The sequence below is a fragment of the Lytechinus pictus genome, chromosome 3, assembly GCF_037042905.1.
Source record: "Lytechinus pictus isolate F3 Inbred chromosome 3, Lp3.0, whole genome shotgun sequence".
Lineage (NCBI taxonomy): Eukaryota > Metazoa > Echinodermata > Echinoidea > Temnopleuroida > Toxopneustidae > Lytechinus > Lytechinus pictus.
In genome coordinates this window covers 47,071,187-47,095,886 of record NC_087247.1, presented here as the reverse complement: position 1 = coordinate 47,095,886, position 24,700 = coordinate 47,071,187, and the positions used below count along the sequence as shown (strand labels likewise).

Below are 24,700 nucleotides of genomic sequence, written 5' to 3'. Positions count from 1 at the left end.
TTTCGCAAAGAAAAAAAAAGTGCCCTTAAAACTTTGCATACATCGGGATAGGTGAAAACAATTTAATTTCGACGGTGCTGTGATCAAACTATCCCGGGTTTAGCATGTTTTGGTCACCCTGGTAATGTACAGAGGGTGTGAATATCGTGTCACCGAAAGACTAACTCGTGAACATTCTTCCCCTGCAGCAAGCAAAGAAGTTCAGATTCGCGCCTGGAAATAAAAGAAAAGAAACAGAAAGGGTGTTCGTACAGAGATGATTCAATTAGAGAAGTGCAAAGCTACCAACATATATTTTGGGGAGAATTCATTTATGAAGTATAGATATGGACAGAGGAGGAGCTATACAGAGGAACAGGGGACAGAGCCATACATAGATAATGCCTGGCAGGAGGAGACCGCCCCCTGTGATTTTTTTTCAAGTAGGGGAGGGAAAGGAAAAAGGGGAGACAAAGACTATCAAAAAGAGATTTCCAGCTCGTATTACTCTATCATGTCTATAATGTTGTACAGTTATAACCTTTTGGTCGTATTGCCCCCTCTAATTTTATTTATTCATTCATTCATTCATTCACTTATCCCTTAATTTACTTGCCCTTTTATCTAATTAGTCATTGACTAAAATGTCCATATTCATTCATGTTAATTCAATCAATCATGTATACATATCATGTGTACTTTTTAATATTTCATGTTTCCTTTTCTGTCAAAATCACAGAATATGCAATGTTACAACTTGGAAATAGGTTACGTCTTTAAAATGAATTCTTTAGATTAGACGGCCACATTGTCAGAATCTCGCTTTCGTTTTAATCTTAACCATGTTGCATCACGCAAACCAAACCATAAATTTGAAGTTCAATTTGCCATGCAAGTTGGGTGCGGTCCAATATATTGTAAATGATTTACGTGTATGAAAACTTATTATCTATGAATCATGCATGCTCTTAAAATTATTGCATTTAGAATGAAACTGGTAGATAATTTAATATGATCACGAGTATTTGCGGAAATCATATTTTTGCTGCTATTTGCGACAAGTAAATAAACATTCGTTTTCTATTACATTCATCATGTTCATAGGGAATGAAAAAGCAAAGAGAAACTATTACCAACAAGACTGGTTTATCCCTATATGAAGGAAACAACATACAGATAAGTTTCCACATATACTCAGATATTTCTAATTATGCATTATATAATTGTTTATGAAAATATTTAATGTTTGTGAATTTCTTATATTTTTTTAATTTTCAGTTATATTACTGAAATGTAATTATTATATAGAATGATTTTGTGATATATTTTTTGTTGGAAATAAACTCGCATTTGAATTTTTAATTTGAATTTGAAAGAAGAATTACATCTCCCCATCCCCATTCCCAGTCTGTGATAATTTAAACGTATTTCAGAATGATCCTTTTCCAAAGATTTCATATCCGAGCTTTATATAGATGCTCTGAAAATCTGTAAAGTATTCACACTTACGTATAAGATCATTAAGAATATTTCATTTGTGAACGATGGTGGAAGTTATTGAAGAAAACGTAAATTGATGTGTGCTCAGTGTGCAACTGAGCATTAGCATACGCGGAAATACAGATAGTATTTTATCAGCAAACGATTAAACACCATCATCTTTTCTATCAATAACACAATTCAGACAATATTCCAATTAAAATTGAAATAAGAACACTACATCCATCCGCCCAATATCCAAGCCACAAGAGGAAAATTCATCTTGAATCTCGAGTATATCCGGGCAATGACGTCATCATAATCGGATGTTGACCGATACACTTCTGTCACACCCCGGGTCACATATCGACAGTGAAACTGTGAATGGGCAGTTAAGCATCTTTTGGCGAATTGCGATGAGGCTTTTTTATATTGTGATTAATAATCATAACATACTTACTCATTTCTAATCTAAAAAAATAAAATTATTAAGGTTTCATTTACAATTTTCTGTGATCTACTCAGTCAATTCTTGTTAATTTGTTCATATTTGCCGTTTGTTCATTGATATTCATTTTTACAATGGACAAGATTTATTCCTTTTAACAGGTTTATTTTATGCCTACATGCTTAGATGTACCCTTACGTTTTATGCAGAACAGCGAAAAAAGACAATGTTGTTAATCGTAATCCTACCAATAAAGTTAAAACATAATCTACAGTGCATTATATTGGACACATCATCCCAAAATTAAGGTCATGCACCAAACTTTGTTTTAAGAAAAATCAATTTGGGAATCCAACAACCACCAAACTAAATAAAGGCTTGACTTGAGGATACTAAAAAAATAGCAATACACTGTTAGATTCATGTTTACACAGAGAATCGCTCTACTGTCTGTAGATTGTTGCTCCTGAAATGACAGTGCCTATGGATTCTAGGAGCACTCAAAGAAATGCTATAAGTATATGTATCGAGAGCCCAGAGATGGCCACTACAAATCAAGGTACCAACCGCTGGTGTAGTCTGTGAGACTGGGGTTACCAGGGGGAAATGCCTATTAAAATCTAGACCTGCCCATGACCTTCAATGCTTGTCCTAAAGGTGTTATGAGAAAGGTTCGGGTTTCTGTTACCCCTCCGATCCTGTTTCAGGTTAATACTCCCGGCCAGGTCATGTACACCGGTTCAAATACGTGCCGTAGACCTGCCTGATAATACCTCTCACCTGTGGGGCGCTATCAAGGGTTTGGTTGGATACCATGGCTGCAATAATGACAAATTAAATCTTTACTTGTTTAGCTTAAATCAACGAGAGTAAACTTTACCTTGTATATTCTGTGCGGGAATAGCAAGACATTAAAAGGGGAACATAATACCCACTATGTCTACACCTCAGAGGTGAAGCAATTCATCTTATTGAAAATGACTGTGTGACAAATAGCTCTCTCTCCTAGAACATGGTCCATGTTTAGCTAAACTGGCAAACCATGGGCTTTAAAAGAGAAGGGAATCGTTGGTGATATCACTAACAATTCATTGGATAGAATTTGATGAAACCATAGAGCCCCGTGGTCAAACTAAAAAAAAATCATAACACAATACCCATATACTCATGATATATGACATAATTTGGAACTTGCAAGGTCGTCGCTACTAGAAAGGACGAGTGGATAGATCTACCCGACTGGTTGTAATAATTTGAACAATCTTGAAATTCGTTTCATAAAATATTTCGCGTTATCAACGTTATTCGTTGTAAAACCCCGCCTAATATCTATTTCATTATACCTCAGGTTTAGAACTTTTTATCTGAAGATAGCGCAATAAAATAATTGTAACCTAAAAGAGTGCAGCGCAGGGTGTGGTCACAATACTTTGATTTACGAATACCTTTGGTAATGTAAAGAGGGAATTAAAAAAAAAAAGAAGAAAGTGATGTAATTATATTAAGATTTATGACAATTATAACCACACCGGTACCTCGGCATAACAGGCGCAACCTTAACCGACATCATGGACATCAGACCAGGGGAGCGTTTCATGAAAGGACTTGGACGGGTTTTTTTCCGGCAAGTCCCATTTTATCCGACAGTTACCATAGTAAAAGTGCCTCTCAGCCAATCAAAATCATGGAAATTATTAGTGTTTTGTCTGATTTTACTTTCCGCCCTTTCACACAGTAAAACAAATAGTAATTTGAATGATTCCATTAAAAAATAAGGCTAATGACGAATTTTTAGCACATGTGAATCCAAACTATAGAATCACGAACGCTAATCACAATCACGAGTTCGAATTCTACTCCGGATGTGAATTCCAAGTTTCACTCAAATTACGGTACGAATTTTCCATGTGAAAGGTCCGATGATACAAAAGACGAAGGACCTTTTCACACATGAATCTTGAATCATCAATGTAATGATGATTGCAATTTGTCTTTAGAATCATCAGACCTTTAAATCACACAGAAAATTCGTAATTCGTAATTGTGATAAGCATTTGTGATTCTTGTTTGGTTTCACATGTGCAAAAAAAATCGTCATTAGCCTTATTTTTCACTGGAATCATCATTCAAATTACCCGATACGTTTTTTTTACCGTGTGAAAGGGCGGGAATTGCAATCATTTCAATGGTGATTCAAGATTCACGTATGAAAAGGCCATTTATTTGTTCAAATTAAGTATTGTCAATCTTTAGAACACCTTTAAACTTACTTTCTGTTGGCTTGTACATTTTGGTTACAATAAATCTACAAATTGTAATCGGATACAGTAATCTCATGCTCCAGCACAACCTCGCCCTTTGAACCAAAATATGAAACCAAAGGCTATACTCACTATTTTCATGGATACTCTTTTTCAGACCAGTTATCTTAATATATTATTTTTAAAGAAGTTAAAAAGGCCGCAGTTGGTATTCACTTGTAATGTTGTAGTAATAACATGAATAATGACCAATGCTCAATTCTAATTCGTTTATATTGATTTGATTCAATTTTATTGAATGTTCAAATCATACAAGAAAGATTCAGATGGAATAGCTTAATTCGATTTTATAAGAACTAACTTATCTTAAATGTCATTTACTTCTTCATTCACTTACAATGACAGTATAATATGTTAACAGTCAATCATACTTGATCATCATTATCTACAACAAAATTGAAAAAACAAAACAAATAAACTTAATATGTTTGACATTAGTTTGCAAAGATATACAACCCATATGAAATATATCATTACTGCGTGGAAATAAAAACCTCAAGCGAAGGCTCATTTATCCTTCTTAAAATTATGTGGTGAACTTGTAGTGTCAGAAACTGCACTTGAGTCAAGTTCCAGCCCTCGTAAGAAAGAAAAACAAAAGCAGACATTTAAAATTCTCCAAATGGCTTCGAGGAATAACCGTAGTGTCAACTCTTGACCTTACCACCATTTTTCAAAAATATGGAAGGAGTTTATGATGGAGAAGAGGCTGTCAAGGTATCACTTGAAGAAGGAGTCGAATAGAGATTTGTTTCTGTGCTTGTGTAAGGATGAAACGATTTACATTTAGGATGAAGTAGGATCAGGGAGAGGGGAAGAGGCCACGGAAACGTGGGGATGTAGGGATTTAAAATATCAAGTGCTCATCATCTCCATGTTTCCAAAATGTGATGCGAGGATGAAGATGATACAGACCAGCGTTCACTCCATCCACCCCCAACTCCCTGCTCCATGTACGCATTACATTTGCGTGAAGACTTTTGCCCCGATAGTCCCTTTCAATACTCCTCAACTTCTAAATTTCAGTTCTGTCTCATTCTTCGTTGCCCCATCGGCAAAAGTCATATTATAATTCTATCAAGTACATGGACAGAGCATAGGACCTGATTGTCTGAACGGTTATGTCACCCATATTAGGCACACACACACACAAACAATATCCCGACCTAACAGCATGGTTCAGAACACTCCCTTTTTTATTGAAAATTTGAATATTAATCAAATATTGATAATAATATAGATAATGTTAAACTTGTATTTATTTTACAGTTTGATAGAAATTTAAAAAAAAAATCGTCTACTGTATGTTATAGACCCTGGAGAAATATCAACACACGATGATGAAATTTCATGTTAACTGAGGTATTTGAGGATCAAATTAGAATATTCGAATTTAAAACTATCCCTCTTCTTGTTTATAGTGTTTTATTACATTGTGGTAGTTTAGAAATAGTAAATTTTATGTGATTCGAAGCCACAACCTCCTTATAAAGGGAGAGCGTCAGGCACACCAAAACCACGAGACGAGTGACGCTGCGGTATTAAGACACGGGGCTGTATGTCGGTCTACCGGGTATCAAGTCATAACAATTATCTAGGTATCCTGTGATATCTTTGTTAGATTTTGTATAACATCATCATTGTCATGATAATTTTAAATAAGGAGGATAAGATGTAAATATAAAAGAAATTGAACACGGGAGCTTGGTGCTCCATATGCCATGCCTGTAGTACATTGAGGAGTTGAGGGTTAACAAACGATCATGGATTGTCAAGTTTGACAGAAGACTTTATCACCAAATGGATTTACTAGACCCGCCAACCTTGGAGATGATGATATTCATATCTCACTGACCCAGTTTTCCAAAACCAATCGGCCTCTTTTATATTCATACTAAAGGACAAATATCTGTTTCGTACCCTCCTGATTGGATGGTTTGTGAGAGATAGTATACGGATAGTATCCGCCGTTCCGCTTCATCGGTTTCCACGGATAGGCCTAAATCATGGCCTAAACCCAGGGCTGGACAGACTATTCGGAATGTGTGTGGGACCCAAATACCAAACAATAGGGAAATTTCGCCAGTTTAAGTATTTTTCTTTTTTTTTTTTGCTTGAAAATATTTCGATGAGACAAATTACTACACATTCTATATCTAGTGTTGAGCGTTCCTTTTTTTCAACGAGAACGATTTTTTACAAAGTGAACCACCCCCTCCAAAAAAAACAAAAAAACACGAGCTTCCTATATATAGCAAGGGCGAGTTCCATGAGACCGTCACAAGTTCGCGGACATCTCATAAGAATACAATACAGACTGCTAAGTTAACCCATGTTTCTGGTTTTCAAATAATTCAGAACTGGGACGGTGTGGGGTAAACACGCCTAAATATTAAACTTGCCTGTACTGTATCTGGCAAAAAATTGTAAGTAAATGTAATACAATAAAATGTATCCTTAATTACAAATAATAACGTCGTCTATGATTATTTTTTTATCTAAAAAGGACGTCATCCACATCGAGCCACGCCAACCCAAGTGTAATGTGAAAAGGTTTACAGAAAGTAAAATTCTTCCTATATATGAATTACTGATAAAAATCTTTGAGGAAAAATTGTTAAGGGAGAAGAGCCTGTTCTGGCATATGGTTTCAACATTACTTTCAACATTGCTCCGGGTTCGGCCATTATTCTTCAGAGTAATAGGGCATATCAATGATTATGACAGTTGTATTTTTCACACCACCCACAAGATTATATCTCGAGTTCTTCCCCACGAGATGGGAACTCGAGGGATAGACATTTCCGATCTTTGCCCGTCCTCTTTCAATTCTTGCAAAACTGAGGAATGAATTCGACCTAGAAACAAAATAGAGCACATCCACTCCAAAACGGCAGATTTTAATGATATCGATAAGTGATTATATGATTTAATTTCAAGGTTATTTAAATTACAATAGAAAAATGAAGGCAAATTAATGAAATGTTGAAACTACAAGAAGATACGAGTATTAACAACAACAACAACATAATAATAATAATACAATAATGTGGGTGTGGCAAAGACCCTGCTTGGAAAAAAATACGATATAATTCGTTCCATTTGCAATAATCTTGAAATAAATAGTACTTTTGGCATTTTGACTGATATACCACGGTTGCTGGTAATGAACAGGCATGTTAGTTTTGTGTATTAGATAAAAGAGAAGAAATTCAACGAGAGATTTATTTCATTTCATAATTTCTGGGATACAATGAAAAGGACATGTACGTATGTTGGAAAGTGTGCATGAGGTCGCGAACCCCCCCCCCCCCCTTGTATATTTACATATTGTCGGAAGTAGTTAATTCCATCAACCAAAATCGGCTGTGATTCAGGAAAGAACTACTACTTCATGTAGCTTATGGAGTCCATCAAAAATTGGATCATAACAATATCTACAAACAATCTAACACAGGTGCGTTTCTGTCCTTGACAATGTATCACACGAGTTGGAATATGTACAGTATATGCGGCAGGATGGTTGGATCAATGCTTTCATTATGTGACAGATCTCAGTTTGTCGATGGAACATCTCCACCACTAACCATTATTCTGTAAGGGGTGCTGGAAGGCTCAGTACTTGGGCCGATGTTACTTTTTATGGACAGCAATGATATTGTTGTGGGCATATGATGTTGATCTGGCGCTGCACAGCTGCTGCCGGGCCCACGATTAATTAGGCAAAGCAAATTTTTGGTGTATTTAATTTCATGTCTATTTAAAACAATGAAATATGGATTTTCATGCATTTTTCATCTTCATAATGCCACCACTAATTAGACTATTCACTGCAAACAGTGTGTTGTATCACAGGGTCTAGATAAGAACTACTTCATCTTCTATTGATAAAAAATCAAATTGGAAAGCACTGTGGGATATACATTTCTTCAACTTCATTGATGTGAAATGTATTTGCATAGTTTGCATGGACATGAATTATCTACAATAAAAAAAAACTTAATTTGTATTACCATCAGTGACAAACTCATTCCCAGGACGGACAATTTCCTATTAAAAAAAATACATAGCCAGAAGAGATCATCACTAAAAACCCGAGTCTGGAACTTCCAGAAGATAACATATTCATCCATAGCTTCTCGTACTCTTGGAATCGTGAATCGAGCCCAGGAAGATGTGACAGAAAGAGCGAGAAATCAAATATTATAAGCAATTAGCCAGAATTCATATATTGTGACTAAATTATACAAAAAATAGTATTCTTGAAATCATCAGCTTTCCATCATGGAGTATGTACAGTAAAATGTTCGTTGACATTGACCACGACATAAGAGGGGACTATAAATTACACGGGTAGAGGAGCATCATCAGTTACAGCACAATCCTCTCCAGGACATTATTATACGCTTCCTGGGATAATAGGTTCTGGGTTCCAGGGCCTGTACAGTCATAACTCAACTCTGCCATAAAATGGAATGTGAATTTGAAAAGTACATATGAAACTAACATTGAAAGGATGGACAGGAACTTTCGGGAAAGGAAATTTGGCAAGGACAAGAAATCTGGCATGGGAAGAGAAAATTTATCAACATGATCAACAGAAATTGAACTCCGTATGATTAAAAAAAAAGCCAACTAATGGTGCAACGTATAAGGAGTGAGGTAAGGGCATTGGCAGGTAAAGTCATGACAAGAGAAGCTGGAGAAGGCGAGTTCACGAAATGTTCAAATACAGCAAAGTGACTCTATGTAGGGACTCATCAATGGTCCAATGTATTATTTCATGTTCATATCCATCATTTCGAATTTAGTTTGCTCTCTATCTTATTTTTGGAGGGGGTCGCTTCAATTGAATTTTTCATAAATTACTCTAGTAGTTATGATAAGCTTTCTACACAAAGGTGATAATAGTCCTGTACAGTTGAATCCGACTTCAGATCACTACAACTTATGGCGGCCATAACTGAGGGGCTTCCACAGAAAAATAAAAGCACTTTTAACGGGTTATGCAATGAGCCAGGTGCGTTGCTATGTCAATACTTAATTATCATTTGTTCTGTATATACTTGAAACCCCTGTTAGAAATTACCATGAAAAAACATCCAAACCGAATTGGTCGATAAAAAGTACCGGTATTCATTTTATGGGCGAATTATGAGCCCTGATGACGTTCTGCATCAATGCTTGGTTGACTACGTGAACGAAGTCTAACCTTTTACCAGTTGCCATTTACTTTGTACACTCGGTCATTATGTCAAATTACTAATAAAATACAGTGTTGCTCATAAAGTTTAAATATTTTCAACTTTAATCAAAATTATTCATCCATGCATCAAGATATGACATGATAAAGAAAATATTCTGATGTATTAACACTGAAGTGTAAGCCTTAAAAGTTCATTGCAATATGTACAAAGCAATACTTTTGTGAATAGGTAAATGGGTTTTCAATTCAATGTAGTATTACCCTTTTGTCTTTAATTTCTGGTGGAGGGGTAGTCCTTTGCCAGGACTGTTCTGCTTTTCAGTTGATCAATAACACAATCCTCGACCTCTACGCCCGAAATGAAAACAGCCCCACGATTTCCTACCCTCATCACACGACCCTCATTGGTGAGGGGCGTGAAAGAGGGGATAGCACGATCACTGGGGATGGCGCGCAGGGAGAATGAAGCAAGGGGAGAGAAATAACAAGTACACCGACGTTTAGAATCTAGACTAGTGGAGGGGTTGCCCGCCCCCCCCCCCCCTACACAGCTTATGATGCAAACGGTCATGATTCAGTGTGCCATCTCGTATAACTATCTCGATGATAATTTGGACTTTGAAAGGCATGTACCCTATTACTGTATGCTTTAGCATTGTGTTAAAAACATGGATTTGAAATTTGTGGGGGACAAGCCCCCCCCCCCCCGTTTTTTATTTGCACAGTAACCGATTGAAGATGATCGTCTTCCCGGTCGTGACAAACTCTTAAGAATCATAGTTAAATCACAGCTGCCAGGAACAAACAGAAATCCATTCTGTGGGATTATCTTAACTTTAAAAAAAGCAAAAAATGTACCTTTTCATCACTATTTGCACCTAGAAATTCTCGTTTGCATTTCAAAAGTGCATAATACTTGACATTAAAATTGTTCAAATTCGAACCTTTATTGCCGGGCGATTCAATGTTAGAAAAATCAGCAATTTTTTACAACATTTTTCAACCTGCTGTCCAAACGAACGAAGAACTTCAATTTGCTTTGTGGTAATATTAAAGTACTACTGGGTAGACATGCAAAAAACTGACAACCAACAAAAACATGTTGTTCATAGGTGAATTAGAGCTTAAAAATTGCGTGTCGTACGGGACATTTCTGCGTCCCGTACGACACACAACATTTTCACCTATAATTTACCCAAAATCATTTTTTTTGTGTTGGTTATTAATTTTTCACATGACTACCCACTATAGCTTTATCATTGACAAAAAAGTACATTTTACTGCTCAAGCATTCGGCTAGGAAACTAGAAATTGTTGACAAAATGTCCCGTACGACACGTATGGAATCGCCCTATTACATGGTTCATTTCTGCACCCTAAAGAGTGCTCAAAATAATGAGCATAATTATTGCACTTATCAGCACTGCTATTGGCTAATGTACCAACCGCTATGGTTCAAATTTTTTAGTGTGTATCTTTGCAGTGAATTCCCACTCGATCTTCAAATTTGGAAAGGAATGCTTTTTTCTGTATGTCCCTATTTGTGCATCCACGAATAAGGCCTAACTTTCTCTCTCACTCTCTCTTTCTCTCTCTATTTTTTCTCTTTATCATTGAAGTATAATAGACCCAAACCAAGTGTTTTTGAAAAAGAAGCAAATGAAGATAAAGGAAAACGTCATATTATGCCACAAACAAACTCAAAATAGTCACCCATGGGTGGTTCGAGGAAAAAAGAACGAGGAAGCTAAATTGAAAGAATGAAAGGAATATACGGTCTCATCATTATTTATAGTGGGTGTTGTTTTGTATTGTCTGATGAAACAAGAAATTGCATGTCCTTCTACGATAGGCTATATAGGCTCATCACCTACATGTAGATGAAGATCCAAAATCAACAATGGTGCAATAAATCAGAAATGGATAGGGTTTTTACATAATATTTTGCTTCCTGTTAATAATGTTATTCATGTATAAAAAAAAACACATTGTAACGTACCCAAAACCGGACATTGGAGACATGATTATGACAACAAAGCCATATTAATATCCATGCAGTTAAACTATGCTTTCCGTTGATGATCATGATTGTGATTTAGGGTCTTCACAGTGCATGCAATGCTAGAAAAACATACTGTAAAACAAATTATATGGTCAGTCATGCTTTTGGTCGTACGTGATCATAAACAGGCCTAGAAAAGATAGAAAATGTTTTATCTCCAATGAATGCTTGAATATCTATCTGCAGAATGTGTTTTCTGGGTTTTTACGCTAAATTGCGAAATGGAAGCTTTTGGTTGATGGCGATATAAGCCGAGAAATGTAACAAAACATAACGCATCGATGTACTATTGATGATGTAAATCCTAACAATCATCGCTCACTGGTCTGAGAGTGAGACACACAAAGGCATAGGAAGGTGATTAATACCCCCAATTTACTCCTAAATTGGTAACATAGAGCCTTATATTGCTTTGCCGAAGGATGCAAGGATGTATGAAATTACAGGCTTGGATGCATTAAGTTCACGGTAAATTGGATCGTCATGTACTCTAAATTAGTTTGCTTAAAACGTTCATCATACCTCAGTCACAACAAGAGATCTGAATACACAAACGTATCATTTCAAAATTCGATTAAAGTCTCAGTCGGTTTGGTCTGGGTGTGAAGGTCATAAGACTATAAATCGAAAGGGGATCGCTCAGAGTACCATTGCGTATAAATGCTGGCAAACTTCATTCTGGTAATTTTCTACCCCTGTCGTGCAATTTAAGGTCGGTCACACCAAAGAAAAATAATTATCAGGGCCATTAATAATTGGCGAAATGTATGTCAGTGTAAGTCTAGAAGCCAATCATAAAAGAAAGTAAGAAGTTTTATATCAAGATGTGAATAATTAAATATTAGCATCTGCATACATGTATATTCACCAATCATAGAGGCTATTTCTCTATACAGTATGCCAACCCCCTTCTTTTTATCTGGGACTATGGAGTGACCTTAAAACGGGGTCATCGCGAATATGGCGTTGAAAGGCCGACACTCGAAAGTAGCAGCAAAGTCTGGATTAGTAATGCAGTTACTCGTGTTTGTCTGCCCCGCCCCGCCCATTGATATAACCATGGACCCTATATAGGGCCCATGATATAACCCAGCCACACTCTATGTACATTTCAAACCACCGATTAATAATTCACTTGGGCATGGTATGCTTCATTTCACTGAGTGATGTTAGGGTGATTTTTTTTGTAGTAATCTGACCCACGAATTAAACTTCACTTTGACTGACATGAGCTAAAATGAGTCTCCATCAATCGAACGCAGACTACTTATATTAATACTCAGAGGGGAGAGTTACAATTACAGAGGAATTTCGTGTTGACGAATAGACTCGAAACTGGTCAATTTAATCCATCATGAAAAGTAACTCATGTGTGTAATAGTAGACGAATTGTATAGGGATCGTACGTGACAGGTGTGAATTGAATATATCTGGTTGTAGACATTGTAGTGAAAGCCTGAATTGAGAGGGAGGGATTCTAGAACACAAGAGAATCAGATCGATTTTTAAAATTTCAATTCGAGACTCGTATTGTTGTTCCATTCGATTTGTATACCACAAAAAAATAAAACAACATCTGAGAGAGGGGAGAGAGAGAGAGCGGACTCACTTTGGTTGAGGCTAATGTAATGGAAATATTAAAATGTCAATGAATATACCCATTGAAGTAATAAATGGAAAATAACATTCAACTTCTGTTGTGGAGCAAAATAATAAGACATTCCACCTGGATTGATGAATATCACAGTTTTTGGAACCCTTTAATGCTTTAACCGGGTTTTTACTCCATTATGATATAATGAATGGAAGAAAGGGCAAGCGTACATAACGGCTGAAAAGAAGATTCACTATGATAATGCATTCAAATCATTCATTTGGCTTCGCGATTGATACATGGCGGGAGGTCTATGAATACCAATGATTGAGATTTTCTTTGTCTATTAAGCCTCTAAATTTTCATTTATATTGATTACCACCCCCCCCCCTCACTTCACCTACATTAATGCCCATAACAGTATCATTATTGTGTTGCATCATAACAATGGTATGCATCCAAAGATCCTCGATACACCATAATCAGACATTAATCCAAGCAGAAAAGAGCACAAAGAATAAATAGGTCCCCGATTGCATTGCGCTTTCGTCAATAAGTAATGTATAACAAATGACTGCTTAAAAGAAGAACTTTGGTCCCGCTTTGGTCTCCTGTGCTGTGAAAGCATATGTGTTTAATGGGATAACAGAAGAATAGTGATAGAGCCTACGGCGTACATAATGTGGTATAATCAGATAATGGACGAATGGATGACGACATGGATCATTAAGTATCATGCGTTAGTGTGAAAGATTTTATCCGCAATCGATAGTTTGGCATTTTGTACAGAAGTTATTCAGAGGATGGAAATCCACATGAAGATTGACTAATTAAAGATCACTGTGTAAAAATCATCACTCATTGTTTGTTACTTAAAATACATGGTGACAATTCAATTATGTTCCTTTGGAAGCGCATGAAATTCCGTATTCAATGTTTCAAACCCACCTCAGATCAAGCAAGGATCATTTCATATCAGATCCACGTTGCATCGGTCGCTATCAATATCGCATAGCAACAGTATCTTTGTATGCCTATTAAAATCATTAAAAATATAGGCCTACGTAATATCTTGAAATAATTTTAAGATTTCCCTTTGCTTACATTTACCATATACAACTTACTATGTTGCTGGTCCTGTATAAAGTATAGGCATATACTATACTGACAGGCAAAGGTATAATGCATGCATGAGATGTTCTGTTTTAACTCATGCTTCATAGGCTCTTCTGGCATATACGTTGCCATTTATTAAACAACACATATTCAGTACACACAACTCCCATAATGGCATTGTCATCACCTCGGCCTCAAACATAGGCATGCGATAGCCTACACGGTGTATTTACATTACTATGCTTTCTTAACTCGCCTGTCAGTCTGCAATGTCATCTGTCTGCGCGATATGAAAATGACAACGAGAGAAAGACAAATGAAAAGGGATGCCTCAGCCCCTCGAATGATACGAGCATCCCCAGCCGAGCGGTATCGCTTTTCAGTTCGTGTAAACAAAGCGCATTAGTAACGGCACGACCCATCAACACACAGTCGACCTTCGTTAAACATATGCAGTCAGTAAAACAATTAACATTAACATTCGTACTCACTTGATTGAAAAGCTGTTCAAGGGGAATTAGTAGATAGATGGTAGCTCAGGCCGGTCACACGTCCGTATTTAAATTCCCTTGGGCAAAATTATGCAACACAAGACTCCTCGGTCCAATCACATCTTTGTTTCGATTGGCAGGGCGCCACTATATTCCCATTTGAAAAACGAAAGCCCACTAGTTGTGTCGACTAAACCTTTCAAATGAAAAATTTAGAAATAGGTGAAAAATGCAGTACGTGTGTGTTTCATTTCGTATTAGCATTCCAAACATTTAAGTTTGACATTTTCGAACGTTTCCGTCACCTTTAAAAAAATCACACAGTGAACTGACGTCAAGAGAATGTTTCTTCCAGAATGTATTGAGCGGGATATATTTTCCTATATTCCCCTTCTGTTCGCTTTCGTTCCGTGCGCTGCCGTCTGGGTTGCCGTCTGCATTGAACCAACGATGCAAATACTGCGAACACACACCGATGTAGTATGATTCGGAATGAACGCCAATTTTTCGTTGAACAGTGCGCCTGCGTGCATAATGCGAAGCACCCTACTGTGTACATAGCTGCCATGTCAAAACGAATTGACAGAGGATGCTTTTTAAACATCACACGTAATTTCTCAGAATATCGAAACATGTGTAATCACATGATCTAATCATCGAACCAAGTATGTGAAAATAATGTAGTATGGTATTTCTTTTAAAGCTATAAGCCTACAATACTTCTTAATGTTTAGACGCGAGAGCAATTATCAAAATGGGTGATTTTATGCTAATCCCAGTGTTTCTTACGACGCCAATTTCATATGTGTTACATATGTTACATTGAAAATTAACATTAATATAATTATTTCAATACAGTTCCCTTTACAGTGGCTCATTCCAGTTCCGAGTGTTCACGAAGCTCTTTTTAATGTCCTTATCCACTCTAAATTCCAAGGATTTAGAATGAATGAATGAAAGTACATTTATTTCCAACGATAAAAGCATCAATACATTTTAACTTGAACAAAACTATGCAGGTAGCAACTCCGAAAGAACAGCTTGTGATGAGTGCACCGTGACATAAACAATAAATACATAGTACATGGAAAACTTATCTAAACAAAGTACAATACAAAACAAGAGGAAAACAAATGGGGAGGGGCAATTTTATATAAAATACTACTATATCAATTGAAACAGAAAATAAATCGTCATATCAATCATCCCACAACTAAAAGTATAAAGCAAATCACAAAAATTTAGGGACCAGACGTAAGTTTTTTCTTAAATTTTGTCTTAAAGCAGATACGAACCAATAGCGCCATCTCGAGTCCTCAACTACTCATGCCCGGCCAGTTTCCTGATCCATAATGCTAGTGTAGTCTAGTAATATAGACCCACTTGAATGATAACATGCTGATTAATTACTCAATACATTCATACTACAATAATTATGTTACCAAGTAGCAAAACAATTACTTTTCCTCTCAAAACATTTTAGTTTCTCTATACAAATACAATTATTGGTCAATTTATTCTCTGTAGTATTAGTAGATACCTGAAAACGTATATTTTAAGACTATATATTTATAACACACAGTCAATGAGGGACCACACACAGTTCACTACCCCCTTTAAAGTTATCCAAAGTTGGTGCATTTATAATGTCTGTAGGTAAATTGTTCCACTTTTTCGGAATATAAACGAAGATTATGTTGATAAGAACAGGTCCTGTGTCTTGGCAGATGGTTGTGAATGGTGACCAGCAAATTGTTTTATTTATTTTTAATCTTTAGGATTAACTTTTAAATCTCAAATGATTTAAATTGAAATATTTTAGCTTTATGTTTACATCCTAATGGTTAAAATTTTTATTTAATATTCGGCTGGTCATTATTCACAACTGATCTGGATTTTAATCCTTGGAATTTAGAGTGTTATTTTTTTTCAATTTATAAAAGTGGTATGCAGGGACGGATACGGGATTTTCCAAAAGGGGAGGCACATTTTCCCAAGGAAATTTTTGACAAGCAAAAAAAAAAAGGCTTTCAACGAAAAATAAGGACATTTCGTCCACGAAAAAATGTGACAAGCAACAAGCAAAAAAAAGGTCTTCACTCTTTCAAAGGGGGGCACACTTCTGTTTAAATGGCATTTTTACATCACAAATTTTAATTGTGCCTCTCAAAAGGGGGGATACAGGCCGCCTCCCCCCCCCCCCCCCCCGAATCCGCCAGTGGTGGTATGTGCAATTCAGATTAATATTATTTCTGAACCTGTGCAGTTAATAAGTCGTAAGCCTTCATTGAACAAAAGTGCACCGGTGTAGGGAATACTGAGTGTAGCTGTCCGTTTTTATGAAATTGACTTTTATGTTTACATCTTTTTTTATCACATAGGTCTACTTGAAAAACAATTATGACACATTTGTCTTTTTATACGGCTACATGAATATCTGAGCAAATCATAACACCTAATTAAAATATCGAGCAAAACGAAATTCTTGTAGCCGCGATGTTGTTGTTTTTTAATATCGAAACATATACGGAATTGAATGATTAAATAACCAAACTAAGTGCAAGCGACTGAAAATTTCTATTTCGTTTTAGACGGAGCTACTACCAGGATGCCACAATTTGTTTTAGAAATAATATCATAATGTTACATCATAATCAGAGAGGTTTTTAAACTGCTCACATTGCCTACATGGTTTGATCACGTAGTCTGATGATAAATTAATGGTAATTTGTAAAGTGTACTCTTTAAAATATTCATACTATAAACAGGGATAAAATCTCCAGGTTCAAAGAATTACATTTTCATTTGCCAAAAACGTTCTTATTCTCCGATAAGGTTCGAATGACCAACACGATATTTAACACTCTTCATAATGCATTTGGATTTTTTTAAATAAGTGTGTATTAAGATTAATTTACATCACACAAGTCTATTTATAGGACCCCACCCGGATTTCGGTCCACCTTGAATTTTCAAAATCCCAAATGACATGTAGTTCTGCATGTGCTATTCATCAGAATCGAAAGAGAATAAAGGATTTAAATGGAGACAAGGAAATACATTATGATCATTTATTGCACGTGAATGATTATCTTTATTCATTACAAATATGATTAACCATGTTTTCATTTCATGAATTTTGATCAGGGAAATTCCCTTTTGAATGTAGGCCATCAATTTCATTACTTTAAAATCCTTAATTCCTTGTACATTATATAGGAAGCGGAACCTTTTGTGCTATGGGATTCCAATGTTTGACAAATAAAAGTGTATCAATAATATTGTTTCATTTTGGTATCAGATTATGTAAAAGTTTCATTTTCTTCTATCAATGGTTCTTTTCAAAATCGGACACGTTTATAATACAACAGCGTTGAGGGATCCTTTATGCTATTGATATGTTCGGGGGTTTCCTATTTTCATAAAAAATGATAAAAGTAAACAATATTATATAACTTTTTTTAATTATTCTAGATAACATGTTTTGAATAGCATGAAAATCCTAATGGTCAATTCCTTATCAATTCCATTAATCCTTTTATTTCCTCATGAATGCCCATTTTTCCTGAAAACCAATCTTTAACTTTTGGTTTGGAAACAAATAATTTTTTTTGCTTTTTCTCAGAAAAGGATAGAGGGAACTTGTGATAGGATGTAAAAAATATGACAAATACTTGAAAGAAATCCATTTGTAAAATAATATCACAGTAAATCTGGTTACAGGTCCTTTCTTTTTTCTTTTAGGACGCGTGTAAAAATAAAAACTAATCGAATTCAGAACGTGGGCTTCCAAAATAATGAAAAAATTACATATTTTCACTGGCATATAATAGGCGTATTGTATAAGTTTCTTGGATATCTATGGTTGAGTAGACTTTACATAACAAATATCTTTAAAAACCTATAGTATTGCTTGTGTGTGTATGGGTGTGTGTGTGTGTGTGTGTGTGTGTGGTTGTTTAACTCGCTCATAGAATATTAGTATTAGTACACTAAATCTTAAACTAATTTAAAATTTTTGCCCCCACTACTCCACTTTATGATATTATGCAAAGAATCACAAATGCTATGCATAAAATACTGAGTCAGACTTACTCGGACAAGAGTCTAATTGATAAATAATCCGTTCCGGGTAATTCCGAGGCTACTTGTTTTGGACTTTAGAAAAGCCTTTGATATTACCCCCCATGCACGATATCCTTATCAAGAAATTATATTATTTTGGCATAAGAAATATAGAGTTAACATGGTTTGAATCATACTTAATTGGAAGAAAGCAATGTGTGTCCTATAAGGGCAGTACTAGTGATTTTCTGCCTGTTCATTCCGGGGTACCACAGGGTTCAATTTTGGACCCTTTATTGTTTTGTATGTTCATTAATGACATTAGTAATTTAACCATGCATTCTAATACTAATAATTCTCTTTATGCAGATGATACTGCAATATTCTCTTCTGGATATGGAGTTAAAGCTGTTCAAACACAATTGCAAAGTGACGTTTATGTTTTAAGTAAATGGTTAAAAGAAAATGGTTTAGTTATTAAAACAGATAAAACGAAAGTTATGTTATTTTCAAGTCGGAGGAAGGTGCACTCAGTCAAGTTACAGATATACATGTACATGGATGGTAAATCCGTAGAAAATGTAACTAAATATAAATATCTGGGTGTCACCTTCAGTCATCTTCTGGTCTGGTTTTTTCACGTCAATTCCATCATTAAAAAGATCATGAATTCTATAAAATGCATGCGGAGAATCAATATCTGACAGAATACGTACTCGCCCATTTGTATTTTTCTTTAATCCTTCCTATTATCGACTACTGTTCAACTGTGTGGGGATCATTAAAAGTGAAAGTATTGCAGCGACTACAGAAGTGTCGAAACAAATATTGTCATTTGGTATTAGATGCAGACTACTATACCCCAGTCCAGAATATCTTGCACTCTGAAATTGCAATCTGTTAAAAATAGAGTGAGTTATAATTACCAAGTACTTATGTACAAAACTTTAAATGGTCTTGCTCCTGGTTATTTATTGCAAACTATGCCTCTGAGACCTAATCACTATCCTACTAGATCAATCTCATCACAACAATTGTATCTCGCAAAACCAAGAACCGAGTATAAAAAGCAGTCGTTCTCCTATATATATATATAGCAGCAAATCTATTTAACTTGTTACCAGTACCCATTAAGTGCTCTGCTTCACGAAACGTCCGTAAATTCCAAGCAAGCTAATTAATTTTTCTACTGTTTTTGTTATAGTATGTATAGGCCATACCCCCCTATTGTTATTTGTTTATTATGTATATATATTATTTTTGTATTGTGTATTTTAATTGTGTATGTTATATAATTGTATAATGTTAGAATTGTGAATGATAGCAGGGCTCCCTTGTAAAGCAGGCCTCTGGCTTGAATGGGACTACCCTGCTTTTTATAAAGAAAACATGAATAAATAAATGTCTACGTCATTTGAATTATACACATAAATCTTGTCAGGGTTACAATATTTATCAATAGTTTAAGGTAGACAATTTTATATTCATCAACGTCAAATAAAAATAATGAAAGCAGGTTTGCATTGTTTGCTGCTACGGGTTGTTAACGGATGCCTTAAATTCCAGAAATGTGTTTTCTTATTCCAATGGAGGCGGTAAAGAGCTATCCCTCCCCTGGATACTAATGATGTAGATTGACCGTCCAGGTATATTTACAGAACGCTGGCAGAGAGAGAGAGTTTGAATTCAGTGATCCATTTCTGAAAAAACCGCAAGTGAGTATTCGTGAGCGAGTAAGCTTTTCAAAATTTTCGAGATTCTGTCAGAGATCTGTTTTGTAAAAAGTTCATACTTAAAAAATGAACGTTTAAATGTTGATAAAAATAATTGAAAACATTGCAACAAGGGGTATTGAGAGAGAGTGGAAATGGGTTCCGACTTCTCCAACTTCATTTTTCAAAGCTAACCGGCCATGAATTTGATTAATAAATGAAATGAACAACTATTTTTCAATAAACAATAGAAAGCTTATTATGAATGAATAGTTTTATTGCTTCGTTTATTTCAATTATCTCTTTATATTTCGGTAATTGACTGGATTGTCAATTAACTGGATTTTCAGCTGAAACTCATGAATTATGATAAATAATTATTGAATACACAATTATCAAAGCACTTAGTTAGGCTGCAAGCCGGAATCGACACACTTTATATGTTGATTCACTGCAAAGAAATCTGACTGCGATTCCTGACACATTGGCAGTGAACACTCTTGTTGCGTTCTATAATAGAACTGTTCTTGAGACTCTTGATAGGTTTGCTCCTAAAAATAAACGACGAAAGTCATCCCGAACTAGGAATCCTTGGTTTAATGAGGACATCTTAATTGCTCGCAGAGTTAGGAGAAGAGCAGAGCGGAAATGGAGAAAGCACCCATCTACAGCTAATCGTAAGGTTCTCAGCGATAGTATCAAACATGTTAATGATACAATTATTAACTTAGCCAAGCAAAACTATCTGATTGGAACTCTGGATAATGCCAACACTAAGACTGTATTTAAAACAGTTAATAATCTTCTCCGACGAAATGAGAGAGTTCTTCCATCGTTTGACTGTCCAATGAAGTTAGCAAACTGTTTCTCATCGTTTTTTCACTCTAAGATTCAAAACATCCGCAAGAGTTTGGTAGACAATAGCTCTGTAAAGTTTGATGACAATATTAGCTTATCACCTGAAACTGTGTCATTCTCAGAGTTTGATGTAATCTCTGAGGACAATGTAAGATCTGTTATCTCAAACATGTCTTCAGCATCCTGTTTATCGGACTCTCAACCTACTTGGTTCCTAAAGAAGTATGCATCGGCTAATGTTTCTTCTCTAACTAAAATTGTAAATACGTCTTTGCAAACTGGTATATTTCCCACAGATGTCCACAAAGCTGCAATTACTCCAATCCTCAAGAAGCCCTCTCTCAACAAGGAAGAGCTGAAGAACTATAGGCCTGTTAGCAATCTAAGTAATGTTATCGGACTCTCAACCTACTTGGTTCCTAAAGAAGTATGCATCGGCTAATGTTTCTTCTCTAACTAAAATTGTAAATACGTCTTTGCAAACTGGTATATTTCCCACAGATGTCCACAAAGCTGCAATTACTCCAATCCTCAAGAAGCCCTCTCTCAACAAGGAAGAGCTGAAGAACTATAGGCCTGTTAGCAATCTAAGTTATGTTGCAAAGATTATTGAGAAGTTGGCAGCAGTTCAATTCACCATGTTCACTGATCATCTAGCAAGTAATGGTTTGAATGATGAAATGCAATCAGCATATACAAAACAAACTTTAGCACAGAAACAGCCCTTTTTTGAGGCTTCAGGACTTTGTTTTATCTGCTTTTGATCAACGACGTGGGGTTTTTCTTGTTCTTCTTGATTTAAGTGCTGCATTTGATACTGTCGATCATGAACTCTTGATAGACTTGAATCTAAATTATGTGTAAAGAATACTGTGCTAAAGTGGATAAGATCTTATTTGTCAGGATTGAGGGCCATCTATCTGAATCTCTACCATTACAATTTGGTGTCCCTCAGGGGTCGGTGCTTGGCCCCATCTTGTTTACAAATTATATTACACCAATTTCAGATATAATTAAACGTTATAACCTTCATTATACTGTATATGCTGATGATATCCAACTCTTTACTCATTTTGATAATGTTAATCATAATAATGTCTTGTCAAATATTGCTGCATGTATTAATTAAGAACATGGATGTCTGCCAACTTTCTACGTCTCAATGTCCAAAAGACCGATTTCATTGCCTTCACACGTACTCCATTATCCACAACTAATCTTACTCTAAAAGTAGGTAATGATGTCATTCCATTGTCACGTAGTGTAGTCAATCTTGGTGTTACTCTAGATTCATCCTTTTCTTTGACCAACCATATTAGCAATGTAGTATACGCACATGCAATTATCATATAAGAAACATGTGGCGAATAAGAGGTTTTATATATCAAAAGACATGTCATCATGCTGTTCAAGCTCTGATAATTTCCAGACTCGATTACTGTAATGGTATGTTTCTCTCTTGTCTGCCAAAGATGTAAAGCGCCTACAAGGTGTCAAAAATCAGGCAGCCAGACTTATTTTTAAGTTAGGACGGCAAGCACAAACTTCTTCCTATTTAAGACAATTACACTGGCTGCCTATTGCTCGTAGAATTGATTTCAAACTTTGTCTATATGTACATAAATTTTTCACCAATCAAACTCCATCTTATTTCAACAACAATATATCAGTCTACACACCCAGACGCACACTCCGATCGTCAGATGACAAGACCCAATTATTAAAACCAAGATTCCTCTTCACACTCGTCGGCAAACGCTTTGGAATAGCAGCACCCAATATTTGGAATAACATACCAAAAAGCATTCGTGAAATCCTGAAGTCATATTTCTTTAATGCATGATTTATTTTGTTTGTATGGTTTATGATTATGTTGTATTATTATTGTATTCAATGTAAATTTTTGTAAAGCGCTATGGTACAAACGTGAATAGCGTTTCTTAAATACAAGTATTATTATTATTATTTAATTCTGTAAGATTGCATAGGTCTGAACGTAGAAATCAAAGATATCGTTCATTGTATGAACGTTGGGATTTCCTTTTTTCTTCCAAAATATTTCATAATATTTAAAATAAACCAAACGTGTATATATCTTTGATTGTTTTGTTTGTATCTAATTTTTATGTTGAAAATTTTGAAATAAAAATACGGAGAAGTAAGAAAATAAAATATTGTCAGAAAATATAGTTGATTTTTTTTCTCAAGAATATGGAATGACAAAAGGCTTCATTAGACCTCGACATACAGTTGGGAATGTCATTGGTTACCTAATACATTAGAGCAAATTGTATAATCATTACAACGTATAAAATTCACTTGCCGCATAATGAAGTGCAAATTGGAAATTCGTTACATGGTCTAACTTATTAGTGAATACACTTTTTAATTTCACGCGAGGTTTTACCTAAGTATTGTAAAAACTCGACACTGACGGTGACGCACTGTTCTACATGAGACTATTTAGCAAGATGCTCAGGGGACCGATAGCCGGGATGGCATCCCCGTATAAGCTTGTCTCTCAAATAAATCTGCAATCTTTTTACACTCTCTGTAATATGCTTTTTTCATGAAGTGCGAAAGAGTGGAAGTAGGGGATTGAAAATTTGGGTACGTGTAATTACGCAATTTATATCGCAAATCGTAAAGACCCATTTGTTGATACGATGGTGCATACCTCTTATCTCTAGAAAAAATATATATGCTCAGTTAATAGGTTTAAAAAAATTAAATAAAATGTTAGATTTGCAATAAAGAATGTACCTCACGTTAAGAAATTACTTTTTTTAAATTGAATATCTGCTTTTGTTTACATGAAGTTGAACACGTATCCATGAACAAATTAAAGTAAAAGCTATACATAAAAAATATCAACACAATGGATTTTTCAAAACTTCATATAGGAAACAGCAGGAGTGCTAAAATTTACAAGGACTAATAATAAGGTTTCTTCTTCAAGTTTTCTTTTTCTTCTCCTTCTTATTATTATTATTCTTCTCCCATAACCTCACGTAGAAAATTTTTGTTGGGGGTGACAGGATGAGTAAACTTTTTTTAATAAACTCCAAAGCGAGGGAGCGAAGCGACCAAGCTTGTTATTGGAGCACTTTTGAATTGTATGTGTGAAGGGAAATTGAATGATTTCATGCATACTTTTGGTGAATGTTGTGAAAATTTTCAGTAAGAAATGTAAGTTTTTAAAATTTCGGGGGGGGGGGAACTGCCCCTTGCCCCCTAACCCCCCCCCCCTTCTTCTTCTTCGTCCTGTGTGTATCGAGCTTCAAGATCCACAATGTGTTTCAATCGTACATAGAAACGTAGAAAAGCGCTCAATCTTGTGATGTTGGAATAATTGCGTAACATCATATA

At 35.5% G+C, this 24,700-nt stretch overlaps 1 protein-coding gene across 6 annotated transcripts in view; it reads right to left on the bottom strand.

Annotated features, from left to right (window-relative positions):
* The window catches only part of LOC129257125 (uncharacterized), a 33,612-nt gene extending 18,418 nt beyond the window's left edge, over nt 1–15,194 (bottom strand). For 3 of the 6 annotated variants that reach the window (XR_010293098.1, XR_010293100.1, XM_064097206.1), the window contains exon 1: nt 166–213. The gene's annotated coding sequence lies outside the window, so the exon portion shown is untranslated. Of the gene's footprint in view, nt 1–165; nt 214–14,696 lie in introns of those variants that run through there. The other 3 variants (XR_010293097.1, XM_054895381.2, XR_010293099.1) reach the window with 2 other exon arrangements.
* Between the last annotated feature and the right edge of the window lie 9,506 nt (nt 15,195–24,700).